Genomic DNA, 11,695 nt, shown 5'->3' on the forward strand with positions numbered 1-11,695 from the left:
TTTAGCATATAGCTTCTTCTTCCTCAAAGTCTGGAGTACGATCCTCAAGACTCTACTAAACTTGCGTATGATAGAGCCTATGAACTTAGAGCTCTGATACCAACTTGTTGCAACCTTAAAATCCCACCTTAAGGATCGTGATGGCACCTGGTCTCTACGACTAGGTAAGTATATCACATAACAACATCAGACAAGATATAACAACTTAATATTAAATAAAACTGAGAAAATGGCCCAAAATATAACCAATAACAAAATATGACTTACACATCCCAAAACCCGGTAATACAAAGTCATAAGCTCTACGGAGAGTACACAAGATATTCCATAATCCAATAATGTTTTGGATCACAATTTAAGCAGTAGCATAAATGAAGTAAGATGGTGACTCTGAGGCCTACGAACAGAACGATAGGTATACCTTGAAGTCTCCAACCGCACAGGCACAACTCTCAAAACCAACACGATCTGAATTACCTGGATCTGCACAAGATATGCAAAAGCATAGTATGAGTACACCATAACGGTACCCAGTAAGTATCAAGACTAACCACGGTGGAGTAGTGACGAGGTTTAAGTCAAGACACTCACTAGACATAAAAACCTATGTAGGATATAGCTATAAAGAGAACAACGGAAAGCAAATAAGTAGATTAATGGCAACAAGGAGTAAACATGCGGTAAAACGGTAAAATAATCAAATACAAGGGAAATAAGTTAAGGAGAGCAATGCCAGTTCAAATCATCAAGTCGTTCCAACACACGATTTACAACCAAAAATCACCCCGAGGTACCATACCTCATAATCACAAATCATAAGCCACAATCACGAGTCTTACACATATGGCACCTCGTGCCCACATTATCAATCACCTTCGCACGGAAAGACCTCGTGCCACAAAATCTATCGTATTTGTGTCAAGTACCAATAAAATATTCAAAAAGCTTATTTAAATAAAGCATGACAACCATTAAAATAAAGTAAATCATCAAATGAGATAATTGTCATGACCCAAAATTCCTCCTTAGGAATCGTGATGGCACCTAGTCCCTAGGACTAGGTAAGTCTAACACATAGAGAGTTATTAATAGATTCGAAACAATTAACTATTAAATATGAACCAGTAATTGCCATACATAGCCAACAACCATCAATAGATGTACAATATCTCAAAACTGGAAGTACAAGTCATAAGCCTTTCTAAGAATAACTATGAATATCAAATACATCACTGTTTTGAATAGAAGAAAATAGTAACAACATAAACTCCAGAAGGTGATTTCGAGGCCTCCGAACATGATGACAGGTATACCTTGAAGTCTTTGCCGCAACTCACAATTAGCTAACTAATGTCCGGCATACTGCGTGGTCCCTGGATCTACATAAATATGTGCAGCAAGTGTAGCATGTGTACACCATAGTGGTTACCCAGTATGTATCAAGACTAACCCCAGTGGAGTAGTGACGAGGTACAATCAAGACACCTACTAGACATAATAACATGTACAAGTATGAATATGTAATGGCTCGGCCGGTAGTTTTAAGTGTTATAGTCTCGTTCCCCTATTTACTACTCATTTTATGCTTAATTGTTATTATGTGACTTTCCAGGGTAGTTGATTCAGTTCTGGGGATGTTTCGGAATGCGATGAGACACTTAGTCTCAAGATTGGGAGCTTAAGTTGAAAAACGTTGATCAGATGTTGACTTATGTGTAAACGATTCCAGAATAGAGTTTTGATAATTTTGATTACTCCGTTGGGTGATTTTGGACTTGTGAGTGTGTTCGGATAGTGATTTGGAGGTCCGTAGTTCAATTAGACTTGAAATGGAGAAAGTTGGAAAATTCAAAGCTTTGGAAATATAAAAGTTTGACCAAGAGTTGACTTTGTGGTTACCGGGCTCGGATTTTTGTTCTGAGAGTTAAAGTAGGTCCGTTGTGTCATTTATGACTTGTGTGCTAAATTTGAGGTCAATCAGACTTGATTTGATAGGTTTCGGCATCGATTGTAGAAGTTGGAATTCGTTAATTTTCATTAGGCTTGAGTTGGGATGCGATTCGTATTTTTGATGTTGTTTGATGCGATTTGAGGGCTTGACTAAGTTTGTATTGTGTTTTAGGACTTGTTGGTGTATTTGGTTGAAGTCTCGGGGGCCTCGGGTAGAGTTCGAATGGTTATCGGATCGAAAATGGGACTTAGAGCATTGCTGAAGCTGGGAGCCTTCTGGTGTGATCGCACCTGCGAGAAGATTGGCTGCAGGTGTGATGCCGAAAGTGCGGCTGATGTAGCATAGGAGAGGAGCTAGGCTGGCCTGGGGTGTGATGAAGGTGCGAGGGGACTTCTGAATCTGGGAGCCCGCAGGTGCGAGCAAGGCTCCGCAGATGCGGAGAAGATGAGTGTAGGCTGTCTTCGCAGAAGCAGATTGAGGGTCGCAAAAGCACTTTCGCAGGTGCGGAACTTGGAGCGCAGGTGCGGACCCTGTGGACTTAAGTAACTTCCGCAGAAGTAGAACTCTTATCACAAAAGCGATTTTGCACGTGCGAATATTTGGCCCGCAGGTGCAAAGGCACTGGGCAGAACATTAAATTCGAGGGTTTCATGATTTTTCTCATTTTTGGACTTTTCAAACTCGGTCTAAGGAAATTTTTGAGAGGAATTTTGAAGGGTTTGTTGAGGTAAGTCACTTGTGATCATTTGTATTCAATAATATTCTTTCCCCATTAAATTTCTCACCTAGTTTGTGTGTTTTTAAGGTAGAATTTTAGGAGTTTGAGGCTAGGGATTTGGAGAGTTTAATTTGGGAATTTGGGTGACGATTTGGTGTTAGATTTTGGTAAATTTGGTAGGTTGGACTCGTGGTTGAATGAGCTTCCAAATTTTGTAATTTTTATCGGATTCTGAGACATGGGCCTGGGGGTCCACTTTTGAGTTGACTTTTTGAATTTTGATTAAGAACTTAGTAATTTCATATGGAATTGATTCTTTTACCTCATGTTAATTGTATCGAATTGTTTGTGGCTAGATTTGAGGCATTCAGAGGCCGATTCGCGAGGCAAGGGCTTGTTGGAGTAGAGATTTGCTCGCTTTGAGGTAAGTATCATATTTAAACTCGGTTGAGGCACTAGTTGCCTGAATTGTTGTGATAACCACGTGCTTTTGGGTGCGCACATGCGTAGGGAGTATCCCATGTGCGGGCACCGGGATTATATATTCATGTTTGGGTTGTGTTCGGGATCTTATAAGCCCAAAAATGACTGTTAAGCTTTGATATCTCACATGTCGTAATAGTTTATGTGATCTAGTTGAGCCCCGATGAGGCTTCTTAGAGGTTTAACCCCTGAACGAGCTTAATAAATGCTTTTCATTGATGAAATTACCGGTTTGAGCAACGATAGAAAACTATGTACATGCCTACACTTTAGCATGTTATTTACATCAGTCCAGGGACATGATAATCTTATTTCATTCATCATATACCTGTATACTTGTTTTATTGCTTCTGTATGATATTGTTGGACTAGGGCATGCGGCTATGCCAGGAGGATTATGTTATTGGCACATGAGTTGTCCGTGCGGATCCATGTATTGATATTATTAGCACGTGAGTTGTCCATGTGGATCCATATATTGGTATTATTTACATGTGAGTTGTCTGTGTCGCACGTGAGTTTTCCATGCAGGTTCTATTGTTTGCACGTGAGTTGTCCGTGCAACACGTGAGTTGTCTGTGCAGTGTGTGGAACTTGTATTTCCTTGATCATTTATCTGATTTACTTGTTTCTTTCCTCTACATGCCACAATATTGTTGAGCGGGGTATTTTGAGAAACCAGTGCACATGTACACACAGATATTCTTCTCACGAAGCCTTATGAGTTAGCTTTAAATATTATACAATGTTGGTCTAAAGGGACAGAATCACACTAAATCAACTAGTATCCTAAATAATTTAAGCTTCTTTTACCTTGCCTTGTTTAATTGTGATACTTATTGAGTTGGTTGTACTCACCCTACACCATGTACCTCATGTGCAAATCCAGGCATTTCGGGGCATGGTGGTTGTTGTTCGTGGAGTTTTTACCTGTTCGGAGATCATCGAGGTAGCTGATATGGCGTCCGCATACCTTGACTCTCATCCCTCTATCTTTCAGTTTTATTTATTCAGTTCTACTTTCTAGACAGTGTATCAGACTATGTTATTATATAAATGCCCATGTACTCTGTGACACCCTAGTTTTGGGAAATTTCTGTATTTAGTTATGACATTTTATCTATTTTTATGAGAGATTACTTATTTAAACTTGTTTAAGAATATGTTAAAAATTTGAAAGTGTCGGTAATGTCTGAGTTGCCGGCTTTCCTAGTACCATGATAGGCGCCATCACGACAGGTTGAGTTTTGGGTCGTGACAAGTTGGTATCAGAGCCTAGGTTACATAGGTCTCACAAGTCATGAGCAGATTTAGTAGAGTCTTGTGGATCGGTACGGAGACGTCTGTACTTATCTTCGAGAGGATGCCGAACCCTTGGGAAAACTTCACATTCTTGTATTCTTATTGTGTGAATTTGTTGCTTCCGGGAACTGAACTTCTGTTATTCTATTCTCTCACAAATGGTGAGGACACGTGCTACCAGACCTTCACGTACAACCACCAGTACCACCAGCTAGGGCCACGAGAGGTCGAGGCCGTGGTAGGAGTTGAGGTGCAGCTCGTACAGCAGCTAGAGCAGCACCTGCAGATCCACCAGTTTCTCCAGCTCAAGAGCAGGTACCAGATGTGGTTGAGCCAATGGGGCCAACTCAGGCACTAGTTGTGCCCATTGTGATTCCAGGCCTTCAGGAGGCTTTGGCTAAGATATTGACTATATGCACTAGCCTTGCTCAGGCAGTTTCGGTTCAGACCACGCCAGCCACTTCTTAGACCGGGGAGGTACTCATACTCCCGTCGCCCGCACTCCAGAGCAGGTGATTCAAAGACTTCAAACACCAAGGGTACTACCAGCCCAACTGGTTGTAGTTGCTCAGGCCCAGGTGGGTCCCGTCATGAGTGATGATGAGAAGAAGAGACTAGAGAGATTTTGGAGACTCAAGCCTCCATCATTCAGTGGGGCTAAGTCAGAGGATGCCCAGGACTTCTTGGATAGGTGCCAGCAGATGCTTTGCATGACAGGTATTCTGGAGACCAGTGAGGTCTCATTTACTACTTTTCAGTTTACTGTGGCTGCCTTCAGATGGTGGGAGGCCTATGAGAGGCGCAGGCCAACCGTTGCAGCACCACTTTCATGGCATGAGTTCTCCGTTCTCTTCTTGGAGATGTTTGTGCCACATACCTGTAGGGAGGAGTTGCGTAGGCAGTTTGAGCAGCTGCGTCAGGAGGGCATGTCTGTGACCCGGTATGAGATGATATTTTTAGAGTTGGCTCATCTCGCAGTTTGGTTGGTTCCCATTGAGAGGAGAGGATTAAGAGGTTCATTGATGGCCTCACCTATCAGTTGCATTTTTTTATGACTCGGGAGAGTGTAACAGGTGCTATGTTCGACGAGGTGGTTGATATTGCTCGGTGGCTATAAATGGTCCGTAGTTAGGAGCGTGAGGAGAGGGAGGCCAAGAGGCCTCGTGGATCGGGTGGTTTCAGCGGTGTTTCTTCTGGAGGTTAGTCCCACTACAGCAGGGGTCGTCCTTATAGGCCCGCTCAGACAGCTTGTCCAGCTCATCGTGGTGCATCAGTTAGCCACAGTTCTTATAGTGCTCACTCGGGCCAGACTTCATTCAGTGTACTACCAGCGTAGATTTCTCACCATGCCTCGTCTGCTCAGGTTTCTATAGGCAGTTCCTCGGGTTATCAGGTACAACAGCTCTGTTAGAGGAGGGGTTGTTTCGAGGGCAAGGACTTGAGTTATCTCAAGAGGGATTGCCCTAGATTATTGAGTGGGGTTCCACAACAGAATTCTCGGCCGATGATACCAGCACCACCAGTTACTTTGCCACCCTCCTAGCGAGCTCAGGGTGGGGCCCAGGCATCTAGATGTCGCCCTAGAGGGGGAGGCCGATCAGGTGGCAGTCAGGCACGATTCTATGCTATTCCTTCCAGGCGATATGTTGTTGCTTCAGATGCAGTGATCACAGGTATTGTCTTAGTGTGCCACAGAGATGCTTCCACATTAATTTGGCCCCGGTTCTACTTATTCCTATGTATCATCCTATTTTACTCGTTATTTGGATATGCCCCGTGAGTCCTTAGTTTCACCTGTTCATGTATCTATACCGGTGGGCGATACTATAATTGTGTACCGGGTGTATCGGTCGTGTGTGGACTATTGGGGGATTGGAGACCAGAGTTAATCTTTTATTGCTTAGTATGGTTGATTTCGACGTGATCTTGGGTATGGATTGGTTATCTCCATGTCATACTATTCTGGATTGTCATGCTAAGACCGTAACGTTGGTGATGCCGGGTTTGCCAAGGATCGAGTTGAGAGGTTCTCGAGATTATGTTTCCAGTAGGGTGATTTCATATTTGAAGGCCCAACGGATTGTTGGGAAGGGATGTTTGTCATATTTGGCCTTTGTGAGGGATGTTGGTGCTGATACCCCTACTATTAATTCTGTTCCAGTGGTGCAAGAGTTTCTGGATGTGCTTCCTGTAGGCCTGTCAGGCACGCCACCCTACAGGGATATTGACTTTGGTATTGACTTAGTGTCGGGCACTCAGCCCATTTCTATTCCTTTGTATCGTATGGCACCAGCTGAGTTGGAGGAATTGAAAGAACAGCTTCAGGAACTTCTTGATAAGGGGTTTATTAGGCCTAGTGTGTCATCGAGGGGTGCACCGGTTCTGTTTCAGAAGAAGAAGGATGGTACTATGCGTATGTGCATCGATTATAGGTAGTTGAACAAAGTTACAATCAGGAACAAGTATCCTTTGTCGCGCATTGATGATCGATTTTACCAGCTTTAGCGAATGAGGGTGTTCTCCAAGATTGATTTGAGGTCTGGGTATCACCAATTCAAGATTCGGAATTCAGATATTCTAAGGACGGCATTCAAGTGCGTTCCTTGTGATATCTTTTGGGATGACCAACTGTCACGCCCCGAACCTGGGGAGCGAGATCGGCACCTGGTGCCTTACCTATCCTTGTGTACCAACTTGTGACTAAGGGAATCTGAACATATAATATCATACTTTGGCCATGGGCCACACTGCAAGACAATTTACGAAGCAAAATATAAAACTGAATGGATACCAAAGCTGAGTAAACATCAATATAAAGTTGGGCCGTCATGACTACTACAGCTGACAAACCAACAAAATATACATACAAGGCTTACAAGCCCAACATACTGCACTAACTGACAGGTTATGTCTACAAGCCTCTACTGATGGATGTGCCATGATCGGAAGAGGGCCCCGACCTACTCAAGACCTATATACATATATACACAAGATGTACACAAAACTTCTAGACCCGGCAACTCCGAAGGACGTGGAGCTTACCGATAAAGCTGAAATCAGGCAAAACCTACTGAGGAGGTCTACCCGCCTGTCTGTCTGAACCTGCACACATGAAATGCAGTGTCCCTAGAGAAAGGAACGTCAGTACAAACTAATGTACCGAGTATGTAAGGCAACAGAATAACTGAAAGCTGAAACTGAACTAATAATATAATAACTGAAAGTAACTGGGAGTTAAAGATAATCTGAAGATATGCTTACCTGCTGATACTGACCCAACTCTCTCAATATAGTAAGTAAAATAGTTGTCCGGCTCTATAAGGCTCGGTATATATACAACTGCTCTGCCGTAGTAGGCCTGCTCATAGGCACTCGGCCATACTAGGCTCTGTATCTCGGCCAACTGGCTCGCTCATAGGCGCTCGGCCACAGTAGGCTCGGTATATAATTTGCTATTTGATCAAAGGTTGCCCAATAGGGGCCTGCCCATCGATTATAGCTCGATGGTGGTGAAAATACTGTAATACTGTGTATATATATAGACCCTCTACTCTCTTGACTGAAAGAAGACAATACTCAACTGAATATAAAGTCCCGATAAGGGAGAATACTGTGACTCATGAGACTAGGATAATGTATATAAATTTGGGAATATGAACTTCTCTTTATGCCTCATTATTAAACACATGTAGTTAAGAGATCATGCCAAAATAAAGGAAGGGCTTAGTCTTAACATACCCGGAGTAGGAAAAAATCTGTATGATATTCTTGCTCGAATTCTTGTTAAAGCAGAAATGTCATGTTACTAAGCTGCCTACCATTTTTCAGGAACTTGCGATGTATAGAAGGCTAAACCAGCATCTTCTGATTCTCTTTTCATGCATTATACAATTCAAAGAGCATTTGGATTTGACGTGAAATATGTTAGAATTCTCGTATTGGAATTATAGAAAGGGTAGTCTAAAGTGATGACTTAGGCACCAACCCCTCTTAATTGTGCCATCTTGCAATTTTAATTCAAGAGTCACTAATGAATCATGTGTTGCTTCCAGGTGGGGAAATTTAGACTTATCCAACATTAGCCACTTATTTCCTTAATTAAGTTGTTAATCCCCATTAACTAATAATTACCCAATTATCCACATAATTAAGAATTATCTCAAATTATTTAAAATACTACTCACTTTTAACACACTTTGCACACATTTCTATTATAGTCATGTGGTACCTTATATGACACTAGTTCATAAATATGGGGTATTGTAGCTTGGACTGTATTTTATCTCAAAATGTCAAACTTCAACGAAAATTCACTTTCTTCGATTTGCTTACCCTCTCACCTTCACGAATTTACTCATCACTTGTTTGAAGTAGCATACTGCTTATAATCTCCAAATAATCTCATTCCCGAACTTACGTCGATTAACTTACGATGAAACTTTGACGTACGAAAATGCGGGATGTGACATCTCATTTCCGAGCTTATATTAATTTACTTATGGCGTACTTCCTCGTATAAAAATATGGGGTGTAACATCATTCCCCCCTTTGGAACATTCGTCCTCGAATGTTTACTCTTAGAGACTTTGGAAAAAAATTTGCCAGAGTCTCTTCCGTACACTAGACTAAAACCAACTTGTACGCAGCCAGAAAACATACTATACATGCCACACATGGCCAATGTCGATAAATAGCAACACTTGGACTCACACATCTATCTATTATAAATTCTGAAAGTCAAAAATAAGAGCTTACCTGATGACCTACTAGCCTAAATAGAGCTGTGCTGAGGTATCTCACCTCGAGCCATATCTTCAATTTGAAATAGGTGGGGGTATTTAGACTTCATTTCTTCCTCCGTTTCCCACGTCATCTCTTCCGCCTTCTTGCTTCTCCATAAAACCTTCACGGAGGCTAGTTCCTTATTTCGTAGCTTGCGGATTTGTTGGTCTAGGATAGTAATCGAAATTTCCTCGTATGAAAAGTCCTCCGTAATCTGTACATCATCTGTGGGCACCACTCGGGTAGGATCGCCAATGCACTTCCATAGCATAGATACTTGAAAACCCGGATGGACAGACTCCAATTCTGAGGGCAATTCTAACTAAAAGCTACTTGGCCCACTCTCCAAATGATCCTATAAGGCCCAATATACCGTGGGCTAAGCTTGCCTTTCTTGCCAAACCTCATTGCGCCCTTCATAGGTGACACCTTTTAAGAATACCTAGTCATTAACCCCGAACTCTAAGTCTCATCGCCGCACGTCAGAATATGACTTCTGACGACTCTGGGCTGTCAACAATTGCTCCCGGATAAGCTTTACTTTCTCTACGGTTTGCTAAATGTAACCCAGATTCTCCAACATCAAACCACCCTATAGGAGATCTGCACTTACGCCCATACAAAACCTCGTACGGAGCCATCTGTATACTGTAGTGGTAACTGTTATTATCTACAAACTCGATAAGAGGTAAATGTTCATCCCAACGTCTTTTAAAATCCAACACGCATGTTCGTAATATATCCTCGAGCGTCTGAATTGTGCGCTCAGCTTGTCCATCAGTCTGTGGATGAAAAGTTGTGCTGAGATTTACCTGAGTCCCTAGGCCTCTCTGAAATGACCTCCAAAAATGTGCTGTAAACTGGGCCCCACGGTCAGATATAATAGATATTGGTACTCCGTGTAGACGCACTATCTCTTTAATATATAACTTTGCATAATCTTTTGTTGTATATGTAGATTTGATCGATAGGAAATGAGCTGATTTTGTTAGCCTATCGACTATCGCCCATATGGAATTGAACTTACGATGAGAACGAGGTAAACTCGTGATAAAGTCCATGTTTATCGCCTCCCATTTCCATGTCGGAATCTCTATAGTCTGCATTAGACCTCCGGGCTTCTGGTGCTCTACCTTCACCTATTGGCAACTAGGACATTGGGCGACAAACTCAGCATTGTTCTTCTTCATATAGTTCCACCAGTACACATCCTTAATGTCATGATACATCTTCATCGACCCAGGATGAATGGAGTACCACGAATAATGTGCCTCTGACATAATCGTGTCTCGTAGCCCTGCCACATTTGGAACACACAAATGACCCCTATATCAAAGAACCCCATCTCCCTTGAGCTCTAACAACGGCTTCTTCTGCTACGGAATTCCCTCTCTCAACTCGACCAACTCTGGGTCCTCGTACTGCCTCTCCTTTACTTAAGCTATGAGAGATAATTTTGCAGTATTTTGGAGTACAACCCCACCATCGCCAGAGTCTACTAACCGAACCCCCAAACAAGCCAATTGATGAATCTCTCTAGTTAATTGTATTTTCTCGGCCTCTACATGTGCTAAGCTACACATAGATCGACGACTTAGGGCATCTGCTACAACATTATCTTTCCCTGGATGGTAGAGAATGTTAACATTGTAATCTTTCAATAACTCAAGCCATCGCCTCTGTCGCAAATTCAAATCTTTTTGCTTGAAGATATATTGCAGGCTTTTATGATCTGTGAATACATCAACATGAACACCATCTAAATAATGCCGCCATATCTTAAGTGCATGGACAACCGCAACTAACTCAACATCTGCATCTCTAACCCGCACAATATGATAAATGCACCCTTTTGCAATCATTTTCCTCGCCTTCAGATAGGAAATAAACCTACCTCTGGGTGTCGCTGTATTACCTACCCATTCAAGGATTGGCTCACCTGGAAAATGAAATCTGGCTGTCTTTGCTCGACAATCAACTGTGGCATAGCAAGCTGCCAACCAGTCTATGCCCATGATAGCATCAAAATCCAACATCTCTAGCTCAACTAGGTCGGTTGAGTTCTGACGACAACAAACTGACACCGTACAACCTCGGTAAACCCGTCTAGCAATAATCGATTCTCCAACCGGTGTAGATACCGCAAAAGCATCACTTAGTATTTCGGGCACTATACCAAACTTCCCCGCGACAAATGGGGTAATACACGATAAAGTAGATCCTGGGTCTATCAAGGCATAAGCATCGTGAGAGCAAATGGTCGACATACCTGACACAACGTCTAGCGAAGACTCCTGGTCATGCCGACCCGCTAAAGCATAGCTACGATTCTGGTTACTACCTAAACTGGAACCTCTACCTTTGCCTTGACCTCTACAAGCTGACGACTGAGACTCGTGCCCTGAAGGATTCACAGACATAGATGATCCTATTGCCGAACTCGCTGGTTGTGTCATACC

The sequence above is a fragment of the Nicotiana tabacum genome, chromosome 4 (assembly GCF_000715075.1).
Source record: "Nicotiana tabacum cultivar K326 chromosome 4, ASM71507v2, whole genome shotgun sequence".
NCBI lineage: Eukaryota > Viridiplantae > Streptophyta > Magnoliopsida > Solanales > Solanaceae > Nicotiana > Nicotiana tabacum.